Below are 11509 nucleotides of genomic sequence, written 5' to 3' on the forward strand. Positions count from 1 at the left end.
TTTCTTCACTTGGTCCAGCTGTGTGCTGCCTCCTTCCCCATCCTGTGCTGCAGCTCAGGGACGCTCCGTGCTGCAGACAGACCCACAGCCCTGGCAGATGGTCAGCAGGCAGGGAGCACGTCTTATGCTGTACATTCACTTTGCAGATAACAATAGGGAGTGAAAGGTGGAGACAGCTGAGTTTTCTTGGCAGGCTCTCCAGTGTGCACGTGGCCAGCAGCAAAGGAGTTAAGCTGCTTGAGTGACGAGCAGAGCCAATGCCAAGTCACCTACATAAGTCAGGAAAGCTGCAGTGGCAGCAGGAGCAGCAGCTGTCTTAGGCCATGGGCAGGTAGGAGGGGACTGTCCCCTACCACAGCAGCAAACTGCAAACCGCAGGTCCTCCTCCCCATCCCACCAGCTGCCTGGTGCAGCAGAGCCATTCCTCAGCTGCTTGGGATGTCTCATCCTTCTCCACCTCTTAATGCTGTAACCAGGCAGGACCTGTGCCTCCATCTGTCTCTGCACCAGGGCCCTGCTCAGAAGCACCAGGACAGTCCCTGTGGGTGCTTCAGTTAATGGTCATAACCCAAGAGCCTGAAACAGGCAGACAGGCACAGACCTGGCTTCTCAGTGGGGTTCCTAATGATGCTAGAAGACATTCACCTCCCACAGATTTTGGCTCCTGATGCCACCCTTGTGGCATCCATTTCTTCCTTAGTTTATAAATACAAACATCTCCAGATCATGGCTGGCCCAGGTCATCCTCTGGAGGTATCTCTCCTCTCTCTCCACAGGCTGAGGAAGAGCTACTTTTCTCTTCACTGCCCACAGTGCTGTGAATGCCCCTCCGAGACAGTGTCAGTTCTCTGCCTCACTTTCCCCACCCGCACCTGTGAGAAAAGAAATCATGAAGGGCTCTGGGAGGATGACAAAGAAAGAGGAGAACACTTGGGACACACACAGGGTCGTCCTGACTGGGACACCAGCCACCAAGACCCAAGCTCCAATGTAGCTGCAAAGGTCCCTCTGTTACCTCTGCCTGCAGCTATCTCATACCCGCCAACGGGGGACAGGACACCTCAGCTGAGGGCACCAGTCTGGTCTGGAGACAAGGCAGGGACCCTCCAGCATCAGCCCAGCTCTCCTTGACACCACCAGCCCTCTGAATCAGGGCACAGGGTGTGGGTCACACTGCCCATCTGCTCCTTTGTTGAGACAGCTTGGGAGGGTCACCCAAGGCTCCTACTGGGGTTTGCAGAGCCATTACAGAGCTGGCTGCAGGGCACAAGACTTCTCCAGGCAGTTCCCTGGCCCTCAGAGCAGAACCATCTCCTACCTCCCTCACCCTCAGCCATCTGTTGTCCCACACTCCATAACATATCAGGTGGGATATTCTGAACTTAGGTGAGTTTTGCTTGTTCTTGGTTTCAAGGGAGGCAACAAAACCTTTCTCTCATTTTATCACCCTCTCCTACCATTTTCTTGCAAATGCTGGCTACCTATTTGCTCATTAATGGCACTGCTAAAGCAAGACCCCCGTCCACCCTTGCTCCACCGTCAGAGGTTCTCTGGGAGCGGCACGTCCCCATAGTCTCATTATTCACAAGAGGCTTTTCAAGACTGAAATGTTTCAACAAGATGAAGTACAGTTAGCAGAAATTAAATACCTGGAAGCCTAAATCCCCAAGTGTAAACAGGCAGCTCTCCCTGTGCAGAGCTGATTTACACTCACCCACACACTCTTCCCTCTTAACACTGCAGCACCTGAAAGCAAAAAGACAGTCGCCTAATCTTGAAATGCATCGAATTCCTGCCAAAGAAGCAAATAGTGCCAGTATCTCCCAAAGCAGGAATCCTGCTCCCCATGGGGAACCCGACCCAAAGTACTTGCCCAACCCAGGGCTTCACCTTCTCGAGGTGCTGTACCAGCAGCAATTAACAGTTGCAAACACTTGAAAACTTGCACCCCTGAAAACTAAATACACCTTCATAAGCCATTCCTAGCAGCTGTGAGCTATCACGAGTCCATTTGACTCACTAGAATGAATTGGCTTATGCTGGCAGGACCCTGTCAAGTGTTACTACACCGACTGGATCATCCCAAGCCGTAGTGGCCAACCTCACTGCTGGTGCAATCGGGCAGGATTGCAGCGGCTGCACCTCCAATGCGGACAATACCTTGAGTGCGTCTGCGGCGGTGCCCTTTGCTGCTCGGCAGCCTCGTGGCCCTCCTGCCTCTGGTCCTGTTCAGGCAGGAGTTGCTCTGCTCACCACTCCTCAGGGCCGGCCGTGGAGGTGTGCTCCTCCTGTGCTCCCCCCGGGACGTGGCCACCGTCCCTCCCCACAGCTGAGGGGATGACGCATGTCCGTGTTGCGTGACGCTTGTCCTGGCTCCCAGCCCCGTGGCAGGAGCCCCAGGCGAGAAGCTCAGCGCAGGGTGCGAGGTGCATGGCTCTGCCGGGCCCCAGCAGCAGGGCAGCGCTTATCTCCCACTCCACACACTCTTAAGTCAACACTGACAGCTATCCACTCCCAGGAGACGTGGCACGCCTTGCCCTGGGAATTGGATGGGGGAATTCACATGCCCAGGAAACAATAAAAATTCAACACAGCTGACAAACAAACAAACAAGCAGCCACTGGAGTGAAAGATATTACAGCAGCAGAAGGCCAGCAGGTGCCAGCGGACAGATCTCTATTGATTCTGGGGAAGGCACGCTCCTTTGCTCCCGCTTATCTCCGGGGGTCCTGGCAAGGCACCTCGAATGCTCTGGGTAACTGCTCTGGCAAACCCACCTACCACAGCCGGCAGAGAATCTCAAAGCCTCTAGGTCACGTAGACAAAGCTGAATTTTACTTTCCCAAAGCTAAGGGACAGGTTGGCTTATGTTATCTGTGTTGGTAGGAGCAGTGGTGGTGGCAGAGGAAGTGTAGGGAGGGATGAGCTGATGAGCACGGGGGACAAAGCTGTTGTGGGGGTGTCACCCATGGCATGAACAGTTGCTGGTGGAGGTGTTGGCTGCACTCATGGAGGTAATGGGCACAGAGGGCTGAGCTGAGGAATACAGATCTCCATTCCCATTCCCCTCCTAAGACATCACTCCTCTACCTCCAAAAAACCTTTCCTCCTGCCTCCAGGACTCACTCCCTGGTGCATGCCTGGCTTCATGCAGTCTTTCTTTTGTCTCCATGAGGGCTGAGGGCAGGGCTAGCGAACAGCAGGCAGAAGACAGCCTCTGGAGCTCAGATGACAGGGCTGGGGCTACTTCATGGGCCCATTGGCACCAAGCCCTGCAGCCACAGCCTCTCCCAGCACCACCACGATGCCCAGCAGAGGTGTGGAGCAGGCTGGGGAGGAGCAGCAGCCCTGTAAAACCACACAGTTTAAGCAGTACCTCGGAGCTGCAACCTGCCTGCCAGAGGCCTCCTGCAGCACAGTTAATACGCTCTCCTCTCCTTGCAGCAACAGTGACAGGATGTTTAGTGTCCTCTTGTGGAGTGTGCTCCCTCCCTCATGTCACTGCTGCTGAGAATGAGCCCTTCAGGGACTGGAAATTATAAGTGGCATTTCAAAGTGTGCAGCTCAAAAAAAAAAAAAAAAAAAGTGCTGAAGAGCAAGTGTTTCTGGGGCAAAGGATGTTCGGTTAAGTGACAGGCAATTATTTTCGCAAATGTTAACGAACAAATGGACTTCCTCTTCATTATGAAGCTACTTCACAGTCGTCAGCAAATAGCTCCAATGACAATTAGTGAATTTCTAAATGGTTTGAGAAATTGGCTTATATACAGATAACAATGCAATGAGGCAAGGCGATAGCCAAGCCTCACTTCTCACCTTACCCCCTGGAGGGGATTTTTTCTGCATGCTGGATGGGTGAGGCATTCAGCTAACCATTATTTTCTTCTCAGCCCTTTCTCGGGGGAATGACTCTTGAATGAAATCCAGCAGTTTAATTTCGGTTTGATATGAATGGGCTTTAAATGTATTTAATGTTTAAAGGCAACCTATTCAGCTCAGAGCCTGCTCCGGAGGAGCAGCACGGTGGGGAGCCGGCAAAGGCAGCAGGAAGAAGAGCAGACCCCCGGGAAGCCACGGCAGTGCTACCACAGCTCTTTTCTTCCCTCTGCAGGCCACACTCTGATTTTCACTCCTGGACTGTCCCAAAAACCTGGAACAAGTCCGTCACCTCAAGTCTCCTTGCATTATTTTTTGTTGTTGTTGTTTAACCCCAGTTTTGACTGGGGTGAGTCAGGGATAGCTGTGTGAAGGCAGTGGTATAAGCACCGTGCAGAAGAGCCAGGGAAGGTGCTCGTTTCAGTGGGAACCTCAGTACCTTGGGAGGCTCCTTTGTGCACCCATCATACTGGGGGAAAGCTCACAGCTCCATGCGCTGGAGAACACTCCTGTCTGCTCCTGGGGCAGAGGAGAGCCCGTGGAGGATGCGTTTGCTCAATTTCAGCCATGCAATGCTGGTACAGAGACAGGTGGGCTCACATGGGATGTGCTTAGTTTGGGTGTTCCCCTCAGCTGGGAGCCACAAGCATGAACCTCTCCCAGCCAGCAGCACTGACCATCGCTTACTGCCCCCTCACTCTATCCTGAAGATCACCTGTAGCTCCTGCCTGAGCACTGTGGACCCATGACCCTGCCATCTGTGTGTAGATTAAGGATATCCTTGACATACAGGGCAGTTTCAAGTTAGTGTATCAGAGGTCATAGAATCACAGAATGATTTCTGTTGGAAGGGACCTTAAAGATCACCCAGTTCCACCCCCTCTGCCATGGGCAGGGACACCTTCCATTAGACCAGGTTGCTCAAAGCCCCGTCCAATTTGGCCTTGAACACTGCCACAGGGGCAGCCACAGCTTCTCTGGGCAGCTTGTGCCAGTGTCTCACCACCCTCAGAGTAAAGAATTTCTTCCTTCTAGCTAATATAAATCTACCCTCTTTCAGTTTAAAACTGTTATCCCTCATCCTATCCCTACAACCCCTGATAAAGAGTCCCTCCCCATCTTTCCTGTAGCCCCCTTTAAGTCCTGGGAGGCCGCTCTAAGGTCTCCCTGGAGCCTTCTCTTCTCCAGGCTGAACACCCCCAACTCTCTCAGCTTGTCCTCACAGGAGAGGTACTCCAGCTCCTGATCACTGTCGGTGAACTTGCTGAGGGTGCACTCAGTCCCACTGTCCATGTAGCCAACAAAGATGTTAAACAGCGCTGGCCCCAACACCGATCCCTGAGGAACGCCACTCGTCACTGCTTTCCACTTGGACATTGAACTGTTGACTGCAACTCTTTGAGTGCGACCATCCAGCCAATTCCTTATCCACTGAGTGGTCCATCTGTCAAACCCACATCTCTCCAATTTAGAGACAAGGATGCCGTGTGGGACAGTGTCAAAAGCTTTGCAGAAGTCCAACTAGATTACATCAGTTACAATTTTTGCTGCACTTAATTTGGACAGTTAAGTGAGAGGAGATGCCTTGGGCTAAGCATAGCGTTACCAACCACGCAGTCTAGGCTGAAGTGAACATTACTGAGTGGAGTCTTACCCCATCTGCCTTTATCCAGATGACTCATCTGTCACCCCGAACACAGGATTGTGCCTCCCTGTTCATCTAAGCTGCCACAACTACTCTGGTTGCCCCTTCCATTCTCATGCACCCCACCGGGAAACTTCTGTGACTGCTGGGAAACTAAGGTGAGAAGTCACAGGAGGAGTTTCTCTGCACTTCCAGCCACAGCTGCCTAGAAAAATCATTCTAGGACTGAGTAGACTTAGGCTGGATAAAATATGTCACATTTACTGAGTGACTTTTCTGACTAACAGCCAGACTTTGAAAGATATTAGCAAGGGTGAAACATTAAGTGACAGAACAAGGACACTTTAGATGAAGGATGTTGTTCTTCCTTTAATTTACTCCCCTGTACAGCCTTGCAAAGATCTCAGCAGAGTAAGTGTCCTTATTGATGGATATGCTATCCTTGTTAAGATGGGACAATATACTTATTTACAGCTTTCATCATTGTCACGAAGGCACAAAGCAAACAGATATAACTAATGAAGATTTAGCTATTACATAATGTCTTTGCCAACTCCATGCAGAAGTCTGGGTAAAAGCCTTGGGAATAAATCTTTTTTTAAGAGCATTTTTAATGAATTTAAGACATGAAGAGATCTACTTGTAGTTTGTATTAGAACTCTGTGTATTGCCTGTCTGGAAAGATGTCTCAGGTTTGGAGTACAAATGAAATGATAGTCTGAGAAACACCAAGGAAGTAAAAGCCACATAAGCCCTATGATCCGAGCTGTGTTCATAGTGATGCTCCACAATGCGGCTGTTGTGAGCTGTGACCATTAGCTACCACCAGCAGGATGAAGATTCAGTAATAATGAATCAACAAGCAAAAGAGACAGAAGAGTTGCAGTAAGAACATGTCCACCTCATTTTATCCTCGCTGGATACCTCTGAAGATGACAGCCAGCCAAGGGGGAGGGCAGGAGGCAAGTCATGCTGCCTGGGACAGTAATGTTTCACAGCAAAGCACGTAAAGTAATGCTTCACAGCCCCTGCAAAGGGCATGTTTAGTAAGTACTACAGGAACAACCAGTTTCCTTTGATGTTCTCCTGCAATCCGTTGTCTGAGAATCACTAGGAACTTAGGCCAAGACTGGTAAAACTGGAGATGGTGCATTATCACCTGGAAAGCTCCTGGGGGGCAGGGAATAGGATACCTGTCTCCATTTCCCAGTATGACCTTGCACAACCCTTTTACAGATCATACAGTGGGAAAGAAAACAGTCTTTGCTGAACAATTTTGATACGTGCTCTGTTAAAAAAAAAAAAAAGCACACTCTACACACAACTAAAATGCAATCTAATGCATTTAAATTTTCACTGTGTGGCCTATTTCAAGAGAAAATGCCCCACGACAAAAATCACAGATGTCAACAGCCTGGATGTTTTGGAACTGCAGATTCAGACAGGTATCGGCAGCTTGATCCATCTCTGTTTGGTGACTATTTAGAAAATCCTTCATGTCAGGGAAAAAATGGCAAGGAAGAATTAGATCCTTCATTTTAAAGTTAGGAGGCAGGATAAGGACATTCTCCCTTGTGACAGATGAGTCAATGTTTGGGGGTTTGGCTGTTGTTCTCACCAGGAGGTGAAGTCTGGTACAAACTTGATTTTTAGAAATACAGAAGTCCCACAGAAGGAATCAAGGAAAGGTTTCTTCCCAGCTGGCACTTTGTCCCAGAGATCTGCAGTGCTTTTACTGAAGTTACAAGGTCTTCCCCATGATCTGCTGTGCTCCTTCTTTCCCTCCCTCATGTGCAGCTCCCTCACTCAGTGTCTGTTCTCCACATCTGCATTAGAGCCCCAGAGAAAATGTCTCTGCAAGCATGATTTGGCTGCTGACCCTCCCTTTAATGCAGTCATGAGAGTCTGGGGAGGCAGCTCCTCTTGCTCCAGTGAGTGGTCTGTGAACATGCCTAATTTATTTTCACATCCAGGCTCAATGAAAGACAATTATATTTTATTGTCACTTCCCTGTAGTCACTGTGTTATGGACTCTCATGGAAATGGAATCCATGGTTTTTGAGTCAAATCCTATAGCTGCAAGACCCTCTTTTTAACTTCAGCAAGAGCTTTCTACAAAGCCTGTCGATACATTCCTAGTTGGAACACTTTTCAAAGCAAACTGGACAGATAAGATACAACTTTTTTTTGTAGAAAGGAGATTTTTTGAAGGATGCTGCATTTCCTTTGACTAGTCGATAAAATAGATGTCAAAAAGCTCTAAGGATGAAGGATATATATGAAGCAAGTACAGTCTTCATGGTTACTATCCCTAAGGAAAAGAACCAGAAAGGAAGGCTGAGCCAAAATGGTTGCTGAAAGAATGGGGAGGGGCGGGGGGGGGGGGGGCGGGGGGGGATCAAACTTAATGGTTTCTTACAGTTTGTGGAGACTGAGGAAACAAAGTCTGGAACTGAAGGAGTTGTCAGGCAGTGAGATAGGGTTACACTTCCTCCACACAGAGCCTGCAGTGTTGGCTTGATTAGGCGAAAGAACTTGGGATCACTACAGAGAAAGCCGCCTTGCTCCCTGTCAACTTGCAAAAGCTAATCAGCATCCTAAAATGACAGCTCCCTCCAGGGCTGAGATTTCTTAAAACAAAACTAAAATAAAAATAAAAAGTCTCTTCGGTCCAGTTTCAAACCTAGTTGTACTACAAAAAAAATATTAGACTGAGATAGAAAGACTATCACATTCTCCAGCAACATTGCCAATGCTAATCTTCACCGTGATAATAATAATAACAACTTATATGACTCCTATACCTTAGTCGAGCAGCTTGTATCCTGAGGAATACATCAGACTTGATAAACTACTGCTATCAACTTGCACAGTGTGATGAGACTTAGCGTGGGAGGATGCTGCTGTTTCATGATGCCCTGGAGAAGCTGAGGACAAAATGTGATAAAGAGCCCCATGTGGAGCTGGATTTCCAGGGGAGGGTTTTGAGTACATGGAAAGGGAATCATCCGGTTTGGGACACTGGCCAGGACATAAGCAATAATGCCCTTATTCTTGGCCAAAGCATCACTGGAGTTTTGTTACTGCCAACTCCAAGCCTTAAAAATTCTTGAGTTGGGGGCCAAAACTGAATGATATTGGCTTAAATATCATGAGGATTTTTTTTTCCTTTTTAGCAGTGAAGTTTTTTTTGTTCCTTCTGGTTTCTGTTCCCTGAGGGCGTGTTTTTATACTTTTCTCCACCACAAGGGGTTCTAGTAGCGAGTCTCATATTTGCATGAAATTTAGGATACTTACTGCATTCCCATGACTCCAAAAACTGGGACTTTAGGGAAAACAATAAACCTCACCAGTTCCACAGGAGAATTGCCAATGCTGGTGCTCAGCTAAGGCCCCGCTCTTACACTCCCTCTCTCTCCCAGCAGAGTCTCTGCTCTTCAATGTGCAGCCTTCCAACTACAGCCCCAAGGGCGGGTCTCCAAGAGGACCCCAAGAAACAAGCTCTTCTGTGAGCAATGAAACTGATGAAACCTGCTTTCCTTTGGATGTACATCCCAGAATAGGAAGCTCTGGTGTCAGAGCAAGGCGCGAGGTTTCACACATCCATTTCGATGGTCAGAGTACAACACCGCTGTGGATCCTCTCCTGGCTAGTGAAGGTTACGGATCACACTTTAGTTTTTCCTTTGCTGGTGGGACTGATAGGGTATTTCTCCTCTGCTCCATCATTTATTTTCATGAACCTTGTAAGAATTTCACATATTCAAAACTACTAGTTCTCTACCACATTTAGTTGGTGTTAACCAATGCATCCCCTAGGATGTGATGCTCACAAGGACCAACGGACCCTTGCCTCCTCCTCCCTGTGATCACTCCAGGAAATCCCCCTTCCAAATCCAGGGAAATAAATTCCTCAGATCACTTCTGGCAGTATCTATGGCTTTTTGCCTCCGACCTACAAGAGTCCTGCATGCAGGGAAGGCAGGAACGGCGTCACAGGGGCTGGCGCTGTCTGGGACATTTACATACCTATTAGCTTTGTGCTATAACCCAAAGCAGAAGGGGTGATGTGTTGGGCTGTATGCAGAGGGGACGGACGCCTGCTAGCAGGTCACACAACAGGCCATGCCTGGCCACCGTGTTACATGACATACCTGACAAGGTCTGAGATAAGAAAGGCAGCTGCAGGCAGGGGCTGCAGGCAGGGGCTGCAGGCAGGGGCTGCAGGCAGGGGCTGCAGGCAGGGGCTGCAGGCAGGGGCTGCAGGCAGGGAGAGGCTGTTTCCAGCCCAGACAGAGGTGCAAACAGCACCATGAACCTACTGTGCACGCTGTGAAGGACAGCGAGTATTCATGTGATAGACCTGGGACCTGTCTGACACATATCTTCTTTGGCAAATATGCAGTAGAACAGCTCTGAAGTTGCACAATTCAATTAAAAACAAGCAGGAAAACCTGAACCCAAAACCCCATTAGTCAAAGACTCAAGCTCTCAATAACCACGTTTTGCTAACTTGCTTTTCTGTGCTTAAGTGACCAGAAAGCAGCAGAAACATATTTTAACAGATTGTTTCCCACCTCCTCCCCGCCTCCCTAAGGCAGGTTTAATATCTCTCCAGAAAAAAATTAGTCTCCAATAAATCATCGAGTTTACTGCAGCACTTAAGCCCTGCTTGCCCTTCAGTGCTCTGCTAGGCCGGGATCGATTCACCCACACACACCTTGAAACACGGTTCCTTTCGTTCAGGGAGCTCTTTGCCATTCCTCCCGCGGTGCTTTGCCCCGGCTGGCGTGGGAAGCCGCCGGCTCCCACCCAGGTCCCTGGTCCCCCGGGGGGGTGGGGGGGGGCAGCGAGGCGGTGGGTGCCCGGCTCCGGCACGGCGCGGTCACCACCAGATGGCAGCTGGAGATCGCTGAGGTGCCGCTCCGCGCCGCCACGCAGGGAAATTTGGGGTTTCTCTGCCCTTACAAGTGCAGCTTGCAAAGACGGGGTGACCTCACACAGGCACGGCCGCACCACCGAGCAGGGGTGTGACCTTCCCGCTTTCCACCCCGAGCAGGGGGTGAATATGCACTAGGAGCCCCAGCAAGGACAGAGAGAAGAGGCTGGGAAGGACACGGTGCTTATTCTTCCACACATCGGAAAAAGAATTTAAAAAAAAAAAAAAAAATAAATCAAACATTTCGGAGGCCACATCTCTCCTCCCTCCACCCCAAGCTCGACTTCTCAAACCACAGAGTATTTAGATCTTATTTTCTAACCTGATCCTACCTCAGACTTGCACATGCAGATCCCAGCCAGTCCCCAAATGCATTCTGGGCAGAGTAACTCAGAGTACAGGAGCAATCTCTGCTCCCCCTCCACCCCAAAGCCTCACCCACAGTACATTGTGCTGCTGGGCTGCAGCAGTTCCCCACAGCACCAGGCCCAGAAGCTAGCGTTAACCTGTTATTATCACTTGCTCCTTTGGTTTTCAGGCCCCACCACTCAGAAAGGTCCCTTCCTTCATCCCAGTCAGTCCTACCACAGAAGCATCTCACTGCAGCATGCTCCAGCTCCACATCCTCTTCTGAGACACCCTCATTCTTGTTCTCCTCCTTTTCTCTCTTCTTCTTCTTCTTCTTCTTCTTCTTCCTCCTCCTCCTAGCTGGTGGCCCAGGTGGGCTGTCACACAGAAGGGAGAGCTGCAAATCCCAGCTCAGACAGAGCAGCTGTGGGAAGGGATCAGCCCCACCTGCTCACCCAGAAGAGCTTTCTTTGAGGAGCTGCAGAAGTGAGAGGTTCCTCTCATTCCCTGATGCATTGATTGAATAATTGATCCTCTGTCAAGAGGCTATGATGGGCTCTGCTAATGCAACTGCTTGGGTTACCCTCTCAGGCCAGGCAATAGGAACACTTTATATTAAATTATATAAAATTCCCAGATATATCCCATCTGCTTAAAAAAGTCCCCTGTTGCTTGAGGGCCAGATCCACACCCGCTCCCAGG

Source organism: Strix uralensis, chromosome 8, assembly GCF_047716275.1.
Source record: "Strix uralensis isolate ZFMK-TIS-50842 chromosome 8, bStrUra1, whole genome shotgun sequence".
Classification (NCBI taxonomy): domain Eukaryota; kingdom Metazoa; phylum Chordata; class Aves; order Strigiformes; family Strigidae; genus Strix; species Strix uralensis.